Source organism: Bombina bombina, chromosome 4 (genome assembly GCF_027579735.1).
Source record: "Bombina bombina isolate aBomBom1 chromosome 4, aBomBom1.pri, whole genome shotgun sequence".
Taxonomy (NCBI): Eukaryota; Metazoa; Chordata; class Amphibia; order Anura; family Bombinatoridae; genus Bombina; species Bombina bombina.
Genome location: NC_069502.1, coordinates 554,114,037 through 554,137,763, shown reverse-complemented (window position 1 = coordinate 554,137,763; position 23,727 = coordinate 554,114,037). Strand labels below are relative to the sequence as shown.

General features: G+C 39.8%; 1 protein-coding gene across 1 annotated transcript in view; it reads right to left on the bottom strand.

Annotated features, from left to right (window-relative positions):
- NT5E (5'-nucleotidase ecto) overlaps window positions 1-23,727 on the bottom strand; it is a 218,406-nt gene that overhangs the window by 100,398 nt on the left and 94,281 nt on the right. The window lies entirely within an intron of this gene.

The window sequence follows — 23,727 nt, the reverse complement described above, 5'->3', positions numbered from 1 at the left end:
CTTAGGCTTGGATCAACACTTCCGAGGCTTGGATCAAGACGTCTGAGGACCGATCGGTGAACCTGGTATGGTGAAGATAAGGTAGGAAGATCTTCAGGGGCTTAGTGTTAGGTTTATTTAAGGGGGGTTTGGGTTAGATTAGGGGTATGTGGGTGGTGGGTTGTAATGTTGGGGGGGGTATTGTATGTGTTTTTTTTACAGGCAAAAGAGCTGAATTCTTTGGGGCATGCCCCGCAAAGGGCCCTGTTCAGGGCTGGTAAGGTAAAAGAGCTTTGAACTTTTGTAATTTAGAATAAGGTAGGGCATTTTTTATTTTGGGGGGCTTTGTTATTTTATTAGGGGGCTTAGAGTAGGTGTAATTAGTTTAAAATTGTTGTAATATTTTTCTGATGTTTGTAAATATTATTTTATTTTTTGTAACTTAGTTCTTTTTTATTTTTTGTACTTTAGTTAGTTTATTTCATTGTATTTATTTGTAGATATTGTATTTAATTAATTTATTGATAGTGTAGTGTTAGGTTTAATTGTAGGTAATTGTAGGTATTTTATTTAATTAATTTATTGATAGTGTAGTGTTAGGTTTAATTGTAACTTAGGTTAGGATTTATTTTGCAGGTAATTTGTAATTATTTTAACTATTTTAGCTATTAAATAGTTCTTAACTATTTAATAGCTATTGTACCTGGTTAAAATAAATACAAAGTTGCCTGTAAAATAAATATTTATCCTAAAATAGCTATAATATAATTATAATTTATATTGTAGCTATATTAGGATTTATTTTACAGGTAAGTATTTAGCTTTAAATAGGAATAATTTATTTAATAAGAGTTAATTAATTTTGTTAGATTTAAATTATATTTAACTTAGGGGGGTGTTAGTGTTATGGTTAGACTTAGCTTTAGGGGTTAATACATTTATTAGAATAGCAGTGAGCTCCAGTCGGCAAATTAGGGGTTAATGTTTGAAGTTAGGTGTCGGCGATGTTAGGGAGGGCAGATTAGGGGTTAATACTATTTATTATAGGGTTAGTGAGGCGGATTAGGGGTTAATAACTTTATTATAATAGCGGTGCGGTCCGCTCGGCAGATTAGGGGTTAATATGTGTAGGCAGGTGGAGGCGACGTTGTGGGGGGCAGATTAGGGGTTAATAAATATAATATAGGGGTCGGCGGTGTTAGGGGCAGCAGATTAGGGGTACATAGGGATAATGTAAGTAGCGGCGGTTTACGGAGCGGCAGATTAGGGGTTAAAAAAATTATGCAGGTGTCAGCGATAGCGGGGGCGGCAGAATAGGGGTTAATAAGTGTAAGGTTAGGGGTGTTTAGACTCGGGGTACATGTTAGAGTGTTAGGTGCAGACTTAGGGAGTGTTTCCCCATAGCAAACAATGGGGCTGCGTTAGGAGCTGAACGCAGCTTTTTTGCAGGTGTTAGGTTTTTTTTCAGCTCAAACAGCCCCATTGTTTTCTATGGGGGAATCGTGCACGAGCACGTTTTTGAAGCTGGCCGCGTCCGTAAGCACCGCTGGTATCGAGAGTTGAAGTTGAGGTAAATATGCTCCACGCTTCTTTTTTGGAGCCTAACGCAGCCATTCTGTGAACTCTCAATACCAGCGGTATTTAAAAGGTGCGGCCAGAAAAAAGCATGCGTAGCTAACGCACCCCTTTGGCCGCAGAACTCAAAATCTAGGCGTTAGACTATATAGCTAAAAGTATGTGGACAGCAGCACAAATTAATATGCTCAGGCGTTTCAGCCACACCCATTGATAACAGGTGCATACAATCCTGCACAAAGTTATTAAATCTCCATAGACAAACATACACAGTACAATGGGTCATATTGTGGAGCTCAGTGACTGTCATAGAATGCTACCTTTGCCACAAGTTAGTTGTAAACTTTCTGCCCTACCAGATCTGCCCGGGTCACTATGATTGTGAAGAGGAAGCATCAAAGAGCAACAGCAACCCAGCTATGAAGTGGTAGACAGTGTAAACCTACAGAGCAGGATCACTGAGTGCTTAAAGGGACACTTAACCCATTTTTTTTCTTTCATGATTCAGATAGATTATTTTAAGCAACTTTCAAATTTACTCCTATTATACAATTTTCTTCGTTTTCATGATATCTTTATTTTAAAAAAATCAGGAATGTAAGCTTAGGAGCCTTCACAATTTTTGGTTCAGCACCTTGGGTAGCACTTGCTGATTGGGGGTTACAATTAGCCACCAATCAGCAAGGGCTACCCAGGTGCTGAACAAAACATGGGCTAGCTCCTAAGCTTACATCCCTGCTTTTCAAATAACGATAACAAGAAAATGAAGAAAAATTGATAATAGGAGTAAATTAGAAAATTGCATGAATCATGAAAGACAAAATTTGGGTTTCATATCCCTTTAAGCAAGTAGAACAATCCCCTATTTGATTCATTACTCACTTTTTAAAGTATTTTTATGAATAATCAAATAAGGTTTATGTAAGTAACTGTCATTTTAAATGTATTTATTTTGTGTTTAGTGTAACTTTTTTTAAATGCATAAGGTTTTCACTCGTGCTAACCCAAGCGTAAAATGAAATTGCGCTCTCGCGATCGCGTTTACTTTTAACTTGTAATACGAGCACTCTTTTTCGTTGAGTGCAAAAAGACGCAGCAGTTAGCGCACCACTTCTAATCTAGTCCTATAAGTCATAATACTTGAAAGATAAGGAACTTTTTTCTTTTCATACACAATATAGCCCTTTCCATTGAAATACATTGTCGTATATCATATACCTTTTAACCCTTATAAAAAAAATGTTATTAATAATTATGAAAATATTTTTTTATCAGATAGTGTATACATGAGTGTAACACTTTATTGCAATGTAATTATGTTGTGTTTGGTGCTTATTTTTTTTTAACTCTTACACTTTACACTACAGGGTAGATTTATTAAGCAGCGGATGCTGCAATCTGCCCCTGAAGTTTTCGGCTCACCAGAAACTGAAGTTAAAGGGACAGTCTACCAAAGAATTGTTATTGTTTTAAAAGATAGATAATCCCTTTATTACCCATTCCCCAGTTTTGCACAACCAACACAGTTATATTAATACACTTTTTACCTCTGTGATTACCTTGTATCTAGGAACCTTCTTCCAGCCCCTTGATCACATGACCGTGACTGTTTATTATCTATTTTCTTAAATGTAGCATTGTTTTGTGCTAAATCTTAACCCCTTTAGGACGCATGTCGTACAGGGTACGTCGCACACAACCTGGTCTTAAATGACCAGCGACGTACCCTGTACGACATTAGGGGTTTAAATCGACTGGAAGCGATCCTGCTTGCTTCCAGCCACTTTCCGGTTATTGTAGTGATGCCTCGATATCGAGGGATCCTGCAATAACACCCCTCGGCCATCCGATGCAGAGAGAGACACTCTGTGGCCCTCTCTGCACCGGACATCGATGGCCGGTATCTATGGTGGGTGGGAGCTTACGTGGGAGGTGGGTGGGCGGCCATCGATGGGCCATATGACATCGAGGGGGGCGGGATCGTGGGCGTGCACGTCGGGGGCACGCACGGAGGCGCGCTTGCATGCACGGGAGGGTGGGGGCGGGCGCGTGCACGGGGTGGAAGCGGGTGGGAACGGCTACACTACAGAAATGTTAAAAAAAATGTGGGATGGAGTGGGGTAAAAATTAATTTAAAAAGTACATCTAAGGGATCTGGGAGGAGGTGGGGGGTTGCTCTTTAGCTAAGGGGAAGCTACACTACAGAAAACATTAATAAAATATAAAAAAAGCAGGTTTTTTTTTAGTAAACTGGGTACTGGCAGACAGCTGCCAGTACCCAAGATGGCTACCAATAAGGTAGAGGGGGAGGGTTAGAGAGCTGTTTGGGGGGGATCAGGGAGGTTGGGGGCTAAGGGGGGATCCTACATATCAGCATATGTAAATATGCTAAAAAAATATTAAAATACCTTTTATTTGGGGGCGGAGCCTGGCCACGCTAGCTGATGGCCGCACACTAGTTGAGCTCTGAAGCCTTAAAGCTCTCATATAAGGTTTGGATGACCCGTAGCTACTGAGAACCGTAAGAACTTCAAGCACAACATTCCTGGAAGTAGCGGCTAATAGAGGCTGACCCTTAAGACCCCTTACTGTTGATCGGAGGGGACCTGGGGTATTGGAGGCGCAAGTACATCGCGCCGGACTGACAAAGAGGACCGGGGGTGTCTGATTGACCTGTGGGTCTGGCTTTAGCCTGTGTCACTGGACCGCCCTCTCTGGACTCCCTAACATCCGCGGTGGAGCATACTGCATGGCGGAGCTGCAGCGGGCCGAAGTTTAGGGCCTTGCCTGGAGTGGGACGCAGCTACTACCTGAGCAGAGTGGCGCGAAACACCTAAAGCAATCACAGCCGTATTGGAGGAGGACATAAGATCTGCAGCTCCGGTGAGTGACCAGCTGATATCTGGGCCACCCCAAGATTACTGAGTCAGAGTTTGTTACATCGCCTGCTTGGTGGAGGGAACTGGGCTGCAAAGTAGCAGCATCTGAGTGTCCTGTACGGGTGGACTGTACCTATACACCCACACACTTAATCCAGAGTTTAAAGAGGGGATCACAACACTCTATTGAAGGCTATAATAATCTGTTTTGTAGGGGGATTGCCCAACTGTGAGTTTGATTTGGATAGAGGCTGCATACTTGTTAATAAAATATCACTCGCAGAGACAGAAACTCTCCTGTACACAACATTTAATACTTCTAACAAGACAGAGGGGGTCCCTGGATCTTCTACTGTTTTAGACTTAAAAATGGCTAACAGAAAAGGCCCGAAGCCCTCCAAGGGCCCTCAGTCTTCTAACCTGGAACATTATTTGATCCCTTCTGAACCAGCCCCAGGGGCAAGCAGGGAAGCCCCCGAAAGCAACAAACAAACAACTGTGCTGCAGACATGGAGTGCTGAACCTATGCAGTCAAACTACGTCACCAAAGAAGATATTAAGCACCTATCATCTAAAAATGATATAAAAGAGGCCATGGTAGATGTTAAGCTTATGTTTGGTGAGCTAAAAAAAGATATAGTAGTGGTGGAGCGTAGGGTGACGCAGGTGGAAGAAACGCAAGAAGTCATACGCTCAGACTTACAGCAACAAGCCTGCTGCATACAATCACAAGAAGCCACAGTACAGTCTCTCACTGACAGAATTGAGGACTTAGAGAACAGGAGCAGGCGGAATAACCTGCGGCTCCATGGAGTGCCTGAATCAGTGGGTACGCCTGACATAAATCGTTACATTCAAGAATTTTTCAAGTTCCTCAGAAATGCACCAGATGCAGCAGAGATGCAAGTAGAGAGAGCACACCGGGCGCTCAGGCCCAGGCCTCCAGCTAGAGCACCACCTCGGGACATTATCATAAAATTGTTGTCATACAAAGATAAAGAGGAGATCCTCAGACAAGCTAGGAACAAACATCCCCTGCATTTTGAAGGGGCAGAAATACAGGTTTTCACCGATTTGTGCCCGGCCACTCTCCAGAAACGGAGAGATCTTCGCTACATAACTTCAAGACTGAAGGAGCAACAGATCCCATACAGGTGGGGGTTCCCCACATGCCTAATTGCGTCTAGAAATGGCACGTCTGCCATCTTCAGGACACCTGCAGACCTCCCCGCCTTCAGTCAGGCTTTGGGCATCCAGATTAACCCCCCAAATATAATGGTAGCCGCAGGCCAGCCTGGATCTGGAGGGGAAAGAGAAGGAGAGTAACCGCAATCTGCCCAGACTACAGAACTGCTTGTTAATCTTTGTTTGAAGAACCCCTGCCAGGCCTAGGGAACTCTAATTTAATATACAAGTGTTGTTATACTTATCTGTGTAGTATTTAGTTTAAAAAAATATATTGTTTGCCTCTGATGGGGGAGTTGTCTCCTGTTTTTGATCTGTTTCCCCCCATTGGTGCCAAGGAGCTGCCCTTAGAAAAAGGGATGTTCGGGAGAGGTCCTGCAGCCTACTAGAACACAGGTAAAATCATTTGTTTATTTGCAACCATACAGACTAATTTATTTCTGCTTCATCTGTTTTCAATATCAAACCCACTGCTATTACCTTAATAACAGGCCCACTCTCTGAAACCTGGTCCTAGCCTGCGGCCTGATGGGTATTAACGTCTTAATGACGGTACATTATACAGCCCTACATAAACTGGTTTGCCCGTCTGGCGGTTGGCTGGGAGACACGTGAGAGTTATCAATGTATTACGTTCCCCATATGTTAGGTTTAAATGTAACTAATGATTGTTATCCTCCTTTGGCGCTGATGGGAATGGGAACTTTGAGTATTAGTGGCCTTAGAGGCTTAAGCAGAAGGGATACAGCTTACTCATTAACCTTATATGCTTTAAGCCCATTTTGCAGCATACCACGACTTAATAATTCCCTGGGACGGGAGCCTCTCTTTTGTTATTAGTTCCCTGGGTGGGTGGGGGGTTTGCACTGGGTTTTTTGGTGGTTTAATTATGTGTATGTTCGGTTCTAAATATTAATATTTCAATGTGTTTGTTGGGTCATCCTTGCCTACAAATTATATGTCTCTGATGATATAGTATATATGAGAGTGATGAGGTTACTACCTCCAGTTGAATATTTTCTTTCAGTTACTCCTTTACTAGGAAACTATCCTGTCCAGCTTAATACCTAGCCCACTTATTCTCGTTGGGAAAGGTTTTCTCCCCCTCTTTCTTAGCTTTGGCCTGTAATAGGCCTCTATTCCCTTCATCCCCCACTTGTTCTTTTCTTCATCTGTCCCTATCTTGAAGCTAATCCTTCCTTTTGGTGAGAGTATTTTCTATTGTTATAACGAAATATTGGTATAGCTAATCTCTCCCTTAACCTTCCTTCTCCTCCTCCCCCCCCCCCTTTTTTTTTTTTTTTTCTTCTCCGAGTGCACACAACCAATAGTTTACAAATGGCCAGATTACAACCACAGGTTCGGCGACACACCATTGAGCTTATTACCATAAATGTCAAGGGCTTTAATAGCCCAGACAAAAGATCTATCGTTACCCGTGACCTACACAGGATGGGTGGCGATATAGTGTTCATTCAAGAGACACATTTCTCCAAACTAAGAGAACCGAAATGGTTTAATAGACAATATCCGACAGCTTACTTTGCCTCAGGAAACTCAAAAAAGAATGGTGTGGGAGTTCTGTTCCGCCCCACAGTACCCCTTCAGGTAGACCAGATATTCAGAGATCCAGATGGTAGGTACCTAATCCTGACCGGCACACTATATGGCAGACCCTTGACCCTGGTTAACCTCTATCTCCCGAACAAGGCCAAAGACCTGTTTTTTAAAAAAGTTATGCTTAAGATTTTGGAAGTACAAAAGGGCACTCTTTACCTGGGTGGGGACTTTAATGTCTCCTTGGACCCAGCTCTAGATACCTCCGATGGTCTCTCCAGCACTCCCCACAAAGTAATAAAGCATCTTGTTGGATCCCTGACAGACCTAGTAGTTCACGACGTCTGGCGTGCGCTACATCCTTTAACCAAAAATTTCACATTTTATTCACATCCTCATAGGAAATATACGAGGATAGATTATATCTTTGCGGATTCTGCGGGGTTAGCAATTACAACAGGCAGCTGTATTAACACAATTACATGGTCGGATCATGCTCCGGTGAGATGTACGATTGACTGGCCTGATTCTCCAATAACACCTTATGTTTGGAGATTAGATGAATTTCTTTTGAATGACCAGCTCCTAACCCAGGAGTTACGCGAGCGCCTGGAGGAGTATTTTCGTCTAAACACAGATGATTTGGTAGACAGTTTTACAGTCTGGGAGGCCCACAAGTGTGTGCTTCGGGGCATCTTGATGAGGCACAGCGCCAAGATGCGCAGAACCAAAAGAGAGTTATATGCAGCCTTACTGGCGCAGGTAACTCAGAAAGAAGTAGCGCACAAGAATAGTCCTAATGATAATGGGCTGAGGGAAGAGCTGGCTGAAGCCAGGTCGGCTTTGTTGAGGCACTTGCAAGATGAGCAGCACAAAAAAGCACTCATTCTGCGGCAAAAGTATTTCGAACATGGGAATAAGGCGGGGAGGCTCCTAGCTCGGGCAATAGCACGAAAGAGGCTAAACTCCTATGTTTTCGAACTGGTCGATGAACAGGAGGCGGTGCATAAAGATGGGCAGTCAATCGCTAATGTCTTTGGAGGCTTTTATGAATCCCTCTACAACATTCATGGGACCGGTGAGGGGAGGGGTGAGCTGCCTAATGCCCAGGCTTCTGAGCAAGAGGTCATGGATTATCTAGAAGAGATAGATATGCAGCAACTGTCGGAAGAGGAGGCAGAACAATTGGATGCTCCCTTTGTGGCGGAAGAGATCACAGAGGCCATTAAAAGCCTCCAAATTGGTAAGAGCCCGGGCCCTGATGGAATTGGGGCTCACTATTACAAACTTTTTGCGGATATTCTAGCGCCTCGCTTACTACATCTGTTCAATCGGCTCACTGAGGACCCTGTCCTGCCCAGCTCGATGTTGGAGGCTTTTATATCAGTTATACCCAAGCCAGACAAGCCGGTGACCCAACCTAGTAGTTATAGACCAATTTCTCTACTTAACGTGGACGTTAAGATACTGGCGAAGGTCATAGCAAACCGCCTCAAGAAACACCTGCCTCAATTGTTATCTGTAGATCAAGCAGGCTTTGTCCCTGGGAGGGAGGCACGGGACAATACCCTACGGGTTCTCCAGTTGATCTCCGCAGCCCACGCCAACTCCGCGCCGTTGATCCTCGTATCAACGGACGCGGAAAAAGCTTTTGATCGAGTTAATTGGTCCTTTATGCGCCACACTTTGATGAAGGTGGGCCTCGGCCCACGCTTTATTAATGGGGTGTTTTCTCTGTATTCTAACCCGAGTGCACGTGTTAGGGTGAACGGTATGCTGTCTGCGCCCTTCCAGATCTCCAATGGGACGAGGCAGGGATGTCCGCTTTCTCCTCTGCTATTCGCTCTAGTAATGGAAGCCTTAGCATGTAAGATAAGAGCGAATACGGCTATTCGTGGATTACGAGTGGGAGAAGTAGAGCATAAATTAATAATGTACGCGGACGACGTGCTGATGACCCTGGCAGACAATGGAGCTTCTTTACAGGCAGCCTTGGCAGAGCTGGAAGAATATGGTTGAGTTTCTGACTTTTTGCTCAATCCATCAAAATCAGAAATTTTGAATATATCTATGCCACATGAAGCTTTTGCCACACAAAATCAAGGGTGCCCACTGAAAGTCGCTACAAAACAATTGAAATACCTTGGCATTTGGCTTGCCCCCTCACTGGGGGATATAGTGAATGCCAACTATAAAAATATTAGAGACTCTATTGAAAGGGACCTAAAATCTTGGAAAAACAAAACCATCTCTTGGATGGGGAGAATTCATGTAGCAAAAATGAATGTGCTACCCAGAATGCTATACATTATGCAGGCGGTCCCACTGGCTGCGGCCGAGCACTTAATACACCAGGTGCAAATGATAATAGAAGCCTATATCTGGAATGGCCTGAAGCCAAGGATAAGCAAAAAAACAATGTACCTTCCTAGGGATGGTGGGGGAGCTGGAGTGCCGTTGCTTGTTGAATACCATAGAGCGATGATCCTCCAGCGAATTGTCGAATGGTGTCATGGTTCAACAAACAAAGCCTGGATTGGACTGGACAGAGAGATCCTTCAGAGAGGCAATGTTGGCTCCTTGGCTTGGATAAGCCCGGAGCGGCGCCCAAAATGCATCTCTCACTACCCTCTGATAGAGGATGTGTTAAAGGTGTGGGATAAGCTTATTAAAACCAAAAGCTATATCTCTTCAGCGACGGCGCCGGTTACCCCTATATGTGAAAATCCGGATAATGGAATAGCAAATAAAAAGTATTCTTCTGGGTCCTCTTATTCTCTATCTAAGGTAACCATATCTAATGTAATCGCTCAAAACAAAATCAAACGACAGGCGGAGCTTGCTGCTTGGGATCCTGGAATTTTTTCCTCATGGTTAAGAGTGGCACAGTTAACGCATTTTTTCCATAATACGCGAGATAGAGAGCATTTCACTAGACAGAAAACCCCATTTGAGGAACTTTGTACCTCACCTTCCATACCGAGACACCTGGTCTCCTTATTATATGTATTGCTATTGGAGGGAGACGGAGAGACTAGGCCTTCTTATGTAACCTCATGGCATAAAGAACTGGACACCGAGCTAGATGTACAAGCCTGGCGGTCTATTTTTAGGAAAGCGAAAAAAGCATCTGTATCAATGAGACTCCAGGAAATGCATTTTAAATTTCTAAGTAGGTGGTATATGACTCCGCAGAGATTGCGGAGGATATATCACCATCTGAGCGGGGAGTGCTGGAGGGGTTGCGGGGAGGAGGGTACTCTGATGCACCTGTGGTGGCGGTGCCCTCTCATACGACCCTTTTGGGAGGGAGTGTTTGGTGAAGCCAGCAGGCTCTTAAACATGATTATACCTCCTGAACCTAAATACCTCCTTTATCACGAAATACCAAGGATTATTGAGGAAGCGAAACAACACTTGTTCCTCTTACTCTTGAATTGTGCAAAGAGTCTCATTCCGAGACACTGGAAGTCCCCACAGGCCCCAACGTTGAGGGAGTGGAGGGCGGGGGTCGGGGATCTGCTGAGTCTAGAGAGGTACCACTATATGAGTTCTGGTAAAATTGAAACACATGAATACATGTCACTAATCTGGGAAGGTAAAGGTATATAATATACAGATATTAGTGGAGGAGTGGAGCTGATCTTATTGTGAATAGGGTTGTGTGCCGACTTTGATGTCCCCCCCCCCTTTTTTTTTTTTCCCCTAATTAATTATTTCCTGTTTCTTTCCCTATCCTTTTTCTTCTCATAGACTGTAATATTGACAATTGCGAGTGAACATTCCACTAAATAATTGTCGCACCATGTTTACTATACACCTTGAATATGACATGTACGAAGTTAAATTGCGTTATTGATAAGCAAAATATTGTTATCCTCGAAGTTTGATTTTCCCACACATAACAAATTTGATGCTGTATATGATTATAATATGGGAAGTACTTATGCTACATTGCTGTATTTTCAATATGTTGTAATTTTGAAATGTTCACAAAATAAAGCTTGTTTTAAAAAAAAAAAAAAAAAAATACCTTTTATTTTAGTACTGGCAGACTTTCTGCCAGTAGTTAAGATGGCTGGGACAAATATGGGGTCGGGGAGGGAAGAGAGCTGTTTGGGAGGGATCAGGGGGTGTGATGTGTCAGGTGAGAGGCTAATCTCTACATTAAAGCTAAAATTAACCCTGTAAGCTCCCTACAAGCTACCTAATTAACCCCTGCACTGCTAGACATAATTCATGTGTGATGCGCAGCAGTATTTAGCGGCCTTCTAATTACCAAAAAGCAACGCCAAAGCCATATATGCCTGCTATTTCTGAACAAATGGGATCCCAGAGAAGCATTTACAACCATTTGTGCCATAATTGCACAAGCTGTTTGTAAATAATTTCAGTGAGAAACCTAAAATTGTGAAAAATTTAACGTTTTTTTTTCATTTGATCGCATTTGGCGTTGAAATGGTGGCATGAAATATACCAAGATGGGCCTAGATCAATACTTGGGGTTGTCTACTACACTACACTAAAGCTAAAATTAACCCTAGAAGCTCCCTACATGCTCCCTAATTAATCCCTTCACAGCTGGGCATAATACACGTGTGGTATTAGCGGTCTTCTAATTACCAAAAAGCAACGCCAAAGTCATATATGTCTGCTATTTCTGAACAAAGGGGATCCCAGAGAAGCGTTTACAACCATTTATGCCATTATTGCACAAGTTGTTTGCAAATAATTTCAGTGAGAAACCTAAAGTTTGTGAAAAAAATTGTGAAAAAGTGAACAATTTTTTATATTTGATCTCATTTGGTGGTGAAATGGTGGCATGAAATATAACAAAATGGGCCTAGATCAATACTTTGGGATGTCTTCTAAAAAAAAAAATATACATGTCAAGGTATATTCAGGGATTCCTGAAAGATACCAGGTTACAATGTAACTAGCGCTAATTTTGAAAAAAAGTGGTTTGGAAATAGCAAAGTGCTACTTGTTCTTATTGCCCTATAACTTGCAAAAAAAAAAGCAAAGAACATGTAAACATTGGGTATTTCTAAACTCAGGACAAATTTTAGAAACTATTTAGCATGGGTGTTTTTTGGTGGTTGTAGATGTGTAACAGATTTTGGGGGTCAAAGTGTGTTTTTTTCCATTTTTTCCTCATATTTTATAATCTTTTTTATAGTAAATTATAAGATATGATGAAAATAATGGTATCTTTAGAAAGTCCGTTTAATGGCGAGAAAAATGGTATATAATATGTGTGGGTACAGTAAATGAGTAAGAGGAAAACTACAGCTAAACACAAACACCGCAGAAATGTAAAAATAGCCCTGGTACTTAAGGGAAAGAAATTGAAAAATGGCCTTGTCCTTAAGGGGTTAAATGCCTCCCTTTTCCTGAACACAGTGTTATCTATATGGCCCATGTGTACTTTCTGTCTCTTTGTGTTGAAAAGAGATTTAAAAAGCATGTGATAAGAGGCAGCCCTCAAAGGCTTAGAAATTAGTATATGAGCCTGCCTATGTTTAGTTTAAACTAAGAATACCAAGAGAAAAAAAGCAAATTTGATGATAAATGTAAATTGGAAAGTTGATTAAAATTAAAAGTCCTATCTGAATAATGAAAGTTTAATTTATACTAGACTGTCCCTTTAAGAAGCAGCGGATCGTAAGTTATATGAGAAAGTTACTTAGTGAAGAATGGGAGGAGGTGCTGATAAGGGAAAAGATGCATAGGTCATTAGTAGATTGAATGGGAACATTGCATCTTATCTGCAGGATAGGAGAGTTCAGCATAAAGACTGGCCGGTTAGCAGAGTTGATAAAGATTGCTGACTGAAGAAGATACACCTGATAGAGCTGTTCTTTTGCAGCAGAATCATTTTGTTTTTTATGCAAGCAATTAAAGGAACACTAAACCCATTTCTTTTATGTAATTGGCAAGAGTCCATGAGCTAGTGACATATGGGATATACAATCCTACCAGGAGGGGCAAAGTTTCCCAAACCTCAAAATGCCTATAAATACACCCCTCACCACACCCACAATTCAATTTTACAAACTTTGCCTCCTATGGAGGTGGTGAAGTAAGTTTGTGCTAAGATTTCTACGTTGATATGCGCTTCTCAGCATTGTTGATGCCCGATTCCTCTCAGAGTACAGCGAATGTCAGAGGGACGTGAAGGGAGTATCACTTATGAATACGATGATTTCCCTAACAGGGGTCTATTTCATAGGTTCTCTGTTATCGGTCGTAGAGATTCATCTCCTACCTTCCTTTTCAGATTGACGATATACTCTCAAATTACCATTTCCTCTACTGATAACTGTTTCAGTACTGGTTTGGCTATCTGCTATATGTTGATGGGTGTCTTTTGGTAAGTATGTTTTTCATTATTTAAGACACCTCAGCTATGGTTTGGCACTTTATGCAAAATATATAAAGTTCTCAATAGATAAAAACACAAGAGAGGCGCCCAAATGTGTGTATCTGTAACAAGCTGTAATTTGAAGATGCAACAAGTCTTAACACAGACTACTCACAATTTGAATGAGCACACTTATGTGCTTGTAGTTGCGGGCTGGTTATCAGAGCTACCCAGCTGGCTCCCTCCAGTCTCCACTCACTCTCAGTCTGCAAATACAAAAGCGCCCAAATGTGTGTATCTGTGATAGCAAATTAAATCAGCACCAAACTTTTCACACAGGGTACTCACAATTTGTTAGAGCACACCTATGTGCTTGTAGACACTGGCTGGCTATCAGAGCTAACCAGCTGGCTCCCTCCGGTCTCAGAACTCCTCCACTGCAGGTGTATGGTAATGCTGGGCTCACCAAATGAGTATCCAAGCCAACAGATAAAATCAAAGTCTTTTATTCTTATGACAATAATGGCTGTGATACAAAAGTTTGTATGGGTGAGCATTTCTGGTTATTATTGGCACCAAAAAAGTTTCAGTTACGTTGTGCGTCATACTTGGCGCCAAACTTTTTCATTATTTTAATGCTTTTTTCTCTATCAGAGGGCTATGCTTTTTGCATTTTTTCCTATTACTGAAACTGTCATATAAGGAAATTGATAATTTTGCTTTATATGTTGTTTTTTCTTTTACATTCTGCAATAAGTCTCAATCTGATCCTGCCTCAGAAGTTTCTGCTGGAACATTGCTGCCTGACATCGTGCATTTGTTGTAAGATTGTAAGATTTGCAAGTGCATTTGTTGTAAGATTGTGGAAATTATTTTACCAAATGTCATTTGTAATAGTTGTCATGATAAACTTTTATATGCAGATAGTGTGTTCATCAGTAATAGTACATTGCCAGTTGCAGTTCCTTCAACTTCTAATGTACATGATATACCTATGAATTTTAAAGAATTTGTTTCTGATTCTATCCAGAAGGCTTTGTCTGCATTTCCACCTTCTAATAAAGGTAAAAAGTATTTTAAAACTTCTCATTCAGTTGATGAAATTTCAAATGACCAACAACATAATAATTTATCCTCTTCTGATGAGGATCTATCTGATACAGAAGATCCTTCCTCAGACATTGACACTGACAAATCTACTTATTTATTTTAAATATATGCATATTTTAAGTATATGCGTTCTTTATTAAAAGAAGTGGTAATTACTTTGGATATTGAGGTAACCAGTTCTCTTGACGTTCAGTCTAATAAACGTTTAAATGCTGTTTTTAAACCTCCAGGGGTTTTTCCTATCCCTGAGACTATTTCTGATATGATTTCTAAGGAATGGAATAAGCCAGGTACTTCTTTTATTCCTTCTTCAAGGTTTAAAAAATTGTATCCTTTGCCAGCAAATTCTATAGAGTTTTGGGAAAAAATCCCCAAAGTTGATGGGGCTATTTCTACTCTTGCTAAACATACCACTATTCCTATGGAAGATAGTACTTCCTTTAAGGATCCTTTAGATAGGAAGCTTGAATCTTATCTAAGGAAGGCCTATTTATATTCAGGTCATCTTCTCAGACCTGCAATTTCTTTGGCTGATGTTGCGGCTGCATCAACTTTCTGGTTGGAGAATTTAGCGCAACAAGAATTGGATTCTGACATATCTAGTATTATTCGCTTACTGCAATATGCTAATCATTTTATTTGTGATGCCATTTTTGATATTATCAAAATTGATGTTAGATCCATGTCTTTAGCTATATTAGCTAGAAGAGCTTTGTGGCTTAAATCTTGGAATGCTGATATGACATCTAAATCTAGATTACTATCTCTTTCTTTCCAAGGTAATAATTTTTTTGGTTCTCAGTTGGATTCTATTATTTCAACTGTCACTGGGGGAAAGGGAGTTTTTCTACCTCAGGATAAAAAACCTAAGGGTACATTTTCGTTCCTTTCGTCAAAATAAGGAACAAAAACTCAATCCTTCCCCCAAGGAATCTGTTTCCAATTCGAAGCCTTCCTCAAATTGGAATAAATCCAAGCCATTTAAGAAACCAAAGTCAGCCCCTAAGTCCGCATGAAGGTGTGGCCCTCATTCCAGCTCAGCTGGTAGGGGGCAGATTAAGGTTTTTTAAGGATATTTGGATAAATTCTGTCCAAAATGAATGGATTCAGAGCATTATCTCTCAAGGGTATCGAATAGGATTCAGAGTAAGACCTCCTGTGAGAAGATTTTTTCTTTCATGTATCCCAGCAAATCCAGTAAAAGCTCAGGCTTTCCTGGAGTGTGTTTCAGGCCTGGAGTCTTCAGAGGTAATCATGCCAGTTCCTTTTCAGGAACAAGGTTTGGGGTTTTATTCAAATCTATTCATTGTCCCAAAGAAGGAAAATGTATACAGACCAGTTCTGGATCTGAAAATTTTGAATCGTTATGTAAGAGTACCAACTTTCAAGATGGTGACTATAAGGACTATTCTGCCTTTTGTTCAGCAAGGACATTATATGTCCACAATAAACTTGCAGGATGCATACCTTCATATTCCGATTCATCCAGAACATTATCAGTTCCTGATATTCTCTTTTCTAGACAAGCATTACCAATTTGTTGCTCTTCCATTTGGCCTAGCAACAGCTCCAAGAATCTTTTCAAAGGTTCTAGGTGCCCTACTCTCTGTAATCAGATAACAGGGTATTGCGGTGTTTCCTTATTTGGACGATATCTTGGTACTAGCTCAGTCTTTATGTTCTGCAGAATCTCACACAAATCAACTAGTGTTGTTTCTTCGGAAACATGGTTGGAGGATCAATTTACGAAAAAGTTTCTTGATTCCTCAGACAAGGGTCACCTTTTTAGGCTTCCAGATAGATTCAGTGTCCATGACTCTGTCTCTAACAGACAAGAGACGTTTAAAATTGGTTGCAGCCTGCCGGCACCGTAAGTCTCAGTCATTCCCTTCAGTGGCTATGTGCATGGAAGTTTTAGGTCTCATGACTGCAGCATCGGACGCGATCCCCTTTGCTCGTTTTCACATGAGACCTCTACAGCTTTGCATGCTGAACCAATGGTGCAGGGATTATACAAAGATATCACAATTAATATCCTTAAATCCCAATGTACGACACTCTCTGACGTGGTGGATAAATCACCATCGTTTAGTTCAAGGGGCTTCTTTTCTTTGACCAACCTGCACTGTGATCACAACTCTTTCAGGTTGGGGAGCTGTTTGGGGATCTCCGACAGCACAGGGGGTTTGGAAATCTCAAGAGGCGAGATTACCAATAAATATTTTAGAACTCTGTGCAATTCTCAGAGCTCTTCAGTTTTGGCCTCTGTTAAAGAGAGAACCGTTCATTTGTTTTCAGACAGAAAATATCACAACAGTGGCATATGTCAATCATCAGGGTGGGACTCACAGTCCCCAAGCTATGAAAGAAGTATCTCGGATACTTACTTGGGCGGAATCCAGCTCTTGTCTAATCTCTGTGGTGCATATCCCAGGTGTAGACAATTGGGAGGCGGATTATCTCAGCCATCAGACTTTACATCCAGGGGAGTGGTCTCTCCATCCAGATGTGTTTTCTCAGATTGTTCAGTTGTGGGGTCTTCCAGAGATAGATCTCATGGCTTCTCGTCTAAACAAGAAACTTCCTAGATACCTGTCCAGGTCCAGGGATGTTCAGGTGGAGGCAGTGGATGCGCTGACACTTCCTTGGTGTTATCATCCTGCTTACATTTTCCCGCCTCTAGTTCTCCTTCCAAGAGTGATCTCCAAAATCATCATGGAACAATTGTTTGTGTTGCTGGTGGCTCCAGCATGGCCACACAGGTTTTGGTATGTGGATCTGGTTCGGATGTCCAGTTGCCAGCCTTGGCCACTTCCGTTAAGGCCGGACCTTCTGTCTCAAGGTCCGTTTTTCCATCAGGATCTCAAATCATTAAATTTGAAGGTATGGAAATTGAACGCTTAGTACTAAGTCATAGAGGTTTCTCTGACTCAGTGATTAATACTATGTTACAAGCTCGTAAATCTGTCTCTAGAAAGATTTATTATAGAGTTTGGAAGACTTACATTTCATGGTGTTCTTCTCATAAATTCTCTTGGCATTCTTTTAGAATTCCTAGAATTTTACAGTTTCTTCAGGACGGTTTGGATAAGGGTTTGTCTGCAAGTTCCTTGAAAGGACAAATCTCTGCTCTTTCTGTTTTATTTCACATATAGATTGCTATACTTCCTGATATTCACTGTTTTGTACAGGCTTTAGTTCGTATTAAGCCTGTCATTAAATCAATGTCTCCTCCTTGGAGTCTTAATTTGGTTTTGAAGGCTTTACAGGTTCCTCCATTTGAGCCTATGCATTCTTTGGACATTAAACTACTTTCTTTTGGCTATCTCTTCTGCTAGAAGAGTTTCTGAGCTATCTGCTCTTTCTTGTGAGTCTCCTTTTCTGATCTTTCATCAGGATAAGGCAGTTTTGCGGACTTCTTTTCAATTTTTACCTAAGGTTGTGAATTCTAACAACATTAGTAGAGAAATTGTTGTCCCTTCTTTGTGTCCTAATCCTAAGAATTCTTTGGAAAGATCCTTACATCCTTTGGATGTGGTAAGAACTTTGAAATATTATGTGGAAGCTACTAAAGATTTCAGGAAGACTTCCAGTCTATTTGTTTTATTTTCTGGTCCTAGGAAAGGTCAGAAGGCTTCTGCTATTTCCTTGGCTTCTTGGTTGAAACCTTTGATTCATCAAGCTTATTTGGAGTTGGGTCAGGCCCCGTCTCAGAGAATTACAGCTCATTCTACTAGATCAGTCTCCACTTTGTGGGCCTTTAAGAATGAAGCTTCAGTTGATCAGATTTACAAAGCGGCAACTTGGTCCTCTTTGCATACATTTACTAAATTCTACCGTTTTGATGTATTTTCTTCTTCAGAAGCAGCTTTTGGTAGAAAAGTTCTTCAGGCAGCTGTTTCAGTTTGATTCTTCTGCTTTTGATTTAATTTTTTTTCTTTCATTTATGAGAATAAACTTATTTTTTTGGGTTGTGGATTATTTTTTTCAGCAGAAAATGGCTGTTTTTATTTTTATCCCTCCCTCTCTAGTGACTCTTGCGTGGAGTTCCACATCTTGGGTATTGCTATCCCATACGTCACTAGCTCATGGACTCTTGCCAATTACATGAAAGAAAACATAATTTATGTAAAAACTTACCTGATAAATTCATTTCTTTCATATTGGCAAGAGTCCATGAGGCCCACCCTTTTTATGGTGGTTATGATTTTTTTGTATAAAGCACAATTATTTCCAAATTTCTTTTGTTGATGCTTTTTACGCCTTTCTTTATCACCCCACTGCTTGGCTATTCGTTAAACTGAATTGTGGGTGTGGTGAGGGGTGTATTTATAGGCATTTTGAGGTTTGGGAAACTTTGCCCCTCCTGGTAGGATTGTATATCCCATACATCACTAGCTCATGGACTCTTGCCAATATGAAAGAAATTAATTTATCAGGTAAGTTCTTACATAAATTATGTTTTGTTTTTTTTATGATTCAGATAGAGAATAGAGTTTTAAATGACATTCCCATTTACTTCTATTATTTAATTTGCTTCATTCTTCAAATATCCTTTGTTGAAGAAATAGCAATGCACATGGGTGAGCCAATCACACGAGGCATCTATGTGCAGCCACCAATCGGCAGCTACTGAGCCTATTTAGATATGCTTTTTGACAAAGGATATCAAGAGAATGAAGCAAATTAAATAATAGACGTAAATTAAAAAGTTGTTTAAAATTGTTTGCTCTTTTTAAATCCTGAAAGAAAAAGATTGGATTTCATGTCCCTTTAACTATAGTTAAAAAATGGTAATAAAAAAAACTACTATTTACGGACAATAAAGTAAACATGAAACAGTCATGATTTAGATAGAGTGTGCAATTTTAAACACCTTTCCAATTTACTTTTGTTGTCAAATGTGATTTGTTGTCTTGGTATCCTTGGTTGAAAAGTAAACCTAGGTAGACTGATAGAAGTTTAGGAGTGTGCATGTCTTTAGTAGTCTATGGCAGCAGTGTTTGCAACTATGTACAATATTACTATAAACAATGTTGTAAACACCGCTGCCAGATGGTTAAATACAACACGTGCATGCACATAAAATCACCTTGGATTACACTTTAGCAAAGGATATCACATGGATGCATTTCAGTTTTGAATAGAAGCATTTTTAATATACATGTATTGCCAAAAATGCATCTAATAAATGCTATAGCTGTTTCAAAAGTGTATTTAAGTATGCACTGTGCTCCAGCATTTAAACACAGCACTTGCTCAGAGAACCTATGGTGCTGACATGATACTAGCCCCACTGGCTCTCTGAGCAGCTGCATATTAAAAATGCTCGTACAGATAAATATGTTAAAGGGACATGAAACCCCAAAAAATTCTTTAATGATTCAAATAGAGAATACAATTTTAAACAACTTTCTAATTTACTTCTATTACATCATTTGTTTTATTATCTTGGTATCATTTGTTGAAGGAGCTTCTAAATTAACACATGGGTGAGCCAATGACAATCGGTATATATATATACAGTATATATATATATATATATATGCAGTGACCAATCAGCAGCTAGAACCCCAACCTAGGTTCTCTGCTGCTCCTGGGGTTTCATAGATAACACTTTTAGCAAAGAATAACAAGAGAAGAAAGCAAATTAAATAATAGAAGTAAATTGGAAAGTTGTTTATAATAGTATTCTTTATCTGAATCATGAAAGAAAAATGTTGAGTTTCATGTTCCTTTAAAGGGACATAATACTTGAAAGTGATGCAGCATAGCTGTAAAAAGCTGACAAGAAAATATCACCTGAGCATCTCTATGTGAAAAAAGGAAGATATTTTACCTCAAAATGTTTTCAGCTCACTAGAGTAAGTGCTGTGTATACAGTTATATTTTAGCTGCAGTCCAGCTGCAAGTTGAAAAAACAAAAACAATAGCCAATCAGCATTAGCAGTGCTAAGGTAATGCTTTGCTACGATCTCATGAGATTTCACTGAAATCTCATGAGATTTCCTAGAACTTACTTAAACTGAATAGGAAAATAACATGACTGTGCCTGCACATGACATATGAACACTCCCTAGCTTATCCTGGGACAAGCATCCTGACTGGCTGCTAAAAGTCACTTTACAGTGGGGTGTGGATATTTTACTTTTTTACATAGAGATGTTCAGGTGATATATTCTAGTCAGCTTTTTACAGCTATGCTGCATCACTTTCAAGTGCTTCAACATTTGGCTATCATCTCCCTTTACCACTAAAGCAGTAGTAACTTTTACTAGAAGCATTTTACATGTATATTGCAAACATGTTTCGATTAAAAGATGTAATTCATCTATGTGCATTTAAATTCTGACCAGAATGTCCCTTTTAGCTTAAATAATCTTTAGCATTCAACTAATACTGTGCAGTAATGAACAACAAAATAAAACAGGGAAAAGTTATGGGGCAGGATATTTTTTATTCTGATATATACAGTATATGTTATCATCTGTTTAAAATTCAAAGCTTTTTTTCTGGTTTTGCATATTATTTTTAACCATTTCTCCATCCCCTAACAAACAGAACAAGGAATTTAATACTAATGGCATAAAATATAGGATCAGCTGTAGAATACTTTTTGTAACACATGTGCATAAAGAGAATACTTTTCTTTCAGGAGGGGAGAATCTGTGTCACATTATTTTATGCTTGTTACATTTCCATAAGCAAACTGTAATTAGATAACTGTACAAATATTGCTCCCAATGGCCACAAATCCACTAACTAATGATACAAGGCACTGGAAGAAGATGCCCAAGAATCTCTCACATGTAACATAGGGCTTCATGTACGAAGCAGCATATGCTGCTCCGGAGCCCTTGCGGGGTAGGTTTACACATGTGAGCCTGCTTCCCGCAATGTAAGAAGCAGCAGTTAGTGCACATGTAATCTTAAGGCGCATTATTAAAATATTCAATATAAAATATTTTTTAAAAATTATTTAAAATTATGAAACATACTGTAAAATATATCGATATATTCCATAGATTATTAAGAATATTTTACAATATGTTTACATTTTTTTTTACAATTTTTAAAAAAGATTTTATATGTAATATTTCTATAACGCACCTTAAGATTACTAAGAGTATCTATCTTTTTAAACAATAAAAATTCTGGAGTAGACTGTCCCTTTAATTGGTGCAATAACCACTGGACAATTTCTACAAATTTCACAAATATTTGCAGTCAAAACCTGTGCTGGTCTTGTATGTTAGTCAACAGCTTGTAAACTGTAAGCTATCTCCCAAAGGCTATGGAGACTTGTAGGGACAAAAATAGCTCAACACATTGCAATCTTCTATCGAAGAACTTCCTCAACAGCAAAGTGCACTGTGCACAGAGCGCATCTACCAATTAGGACACATTAATCAGGTTAATGCAGGAAGTGCAAAAGACTTACAAGTCTGTTGCAAGTTTTGATCATTCCTCTATGTGTTCTAACACAGGACTATCAAAAAATTTAAAATCTGCAAAAATAAATGAATAAATAATAATTAAAAAAAACAGTCAGGCACAGGCGGCAGTATTTATAATGCAGTTTTGAAGTCCTCATACACACTTAAAAACAACTATATATATATATATATATATATACATACATACATATATACACACACAGTATAGTCACCTAGATTACGAGTTTTGCGTTACGGTTTTAACGCTGAAAAAATGGCCATTTCAGCGTAAAAACCGTAATGCAGCCATTAGGAGTCTTGTCGGTATAGCTATACAGCAAGCATTTTAGCGTGTAACGCAATGTCAATCCCACACTAAAAAAAATGACATTTTTGCGTGGAATTTCCATAGTGCCGGTATTACAGGTTGTGCAGTGAGGCTAAAATGCTTGCGTTCCAGCCTATACCAACACGTTCCGTTCCGCCATCTGAGACCAGTAGTTATGAGTTTTGCACAACAAAACTGTTACACAAAACTCATAACTAAAATGTTACAAAGTACACTAACACCCATAAACTACCTATTAACCACTATTCCGCCACCCTTACACATTGCAAACTTTAAATTAAACTTATTAGCCCCTAATCTGCTGCTCCCGACATTGCCGCCACTAATAAAAGTTATTAACCCCTATTCTGCCACTTCCCGACATTGTCACCACTATAATATTAACCCCTATTACCCCGTACCCCAACATTGCTCACTCTATAATAAAGCTATTAACCCATATTCCGGTGCTCCCCGACATCGTCACCACTAAATAAAGTTATTAACCCATAAACTTCTGGCCTCCCACATCACCGCCACTAAATAAACCTATTAACCCCTAAACCGCCAGCCCCCCACATCGCAAAAAAACAAACCCACCCAAAAAAAAACTAACACTAACTCCCGAAGATCCACTTACAGTCCAGACATCCAGGAGGCGAGATATCTTCATGCTGGCGGCGAGGTCTTCATCCATCCAGGCGGCATCTTCTATCTTCATCCTGGCGGCGTCTTCTATCTTTATCCTGGATGTCCGGACTTCAAAAACTGTAAGTGGATCGTCGGGGGTTAGTGTTAGGTTTTTTTTAAACTTTTTTGGGTGTGTTTTTTTTTTAGATTAGGGTTTGGGCTTTCTTAAAAGTGCTAAATGCCCTTTTAAGGGCAATGTAAAAGAGCTAAATGCCATTTTAAGGGCAATGCCCATACAAATGTCCTTTGAGGGCAATGGATAGCTTAGGTTATTTTTCGTAATTTAGCGTTTGTTATTTTTTGTAATTTAGTATTTTTTATTTTTTGTCATTTTAGATTTTTTTTTTTAGTAGTGTTAGGTTTCTTTAATGAGTAATTTAGTTTATTTAATTTGTAGTTATTTTAATTTTAGTATTATAGTTATGTTTGGTAATTGTTAGTTTAAACTTAAGGTTTTTTTTTATTTCAGAGGTAAGTTTTTATTTATTTTAAGATAGTTATATTGTAATTTTAATTTAAAGTTAGGGGGTATTAGGTTTAGGGGTAAATAGTTTAATTTAGTTTTTGCGATGTGGGGAGGTGGCGGTTTAGGGGTTAATAGCTTTATTTAGTAGCGGTGATGTG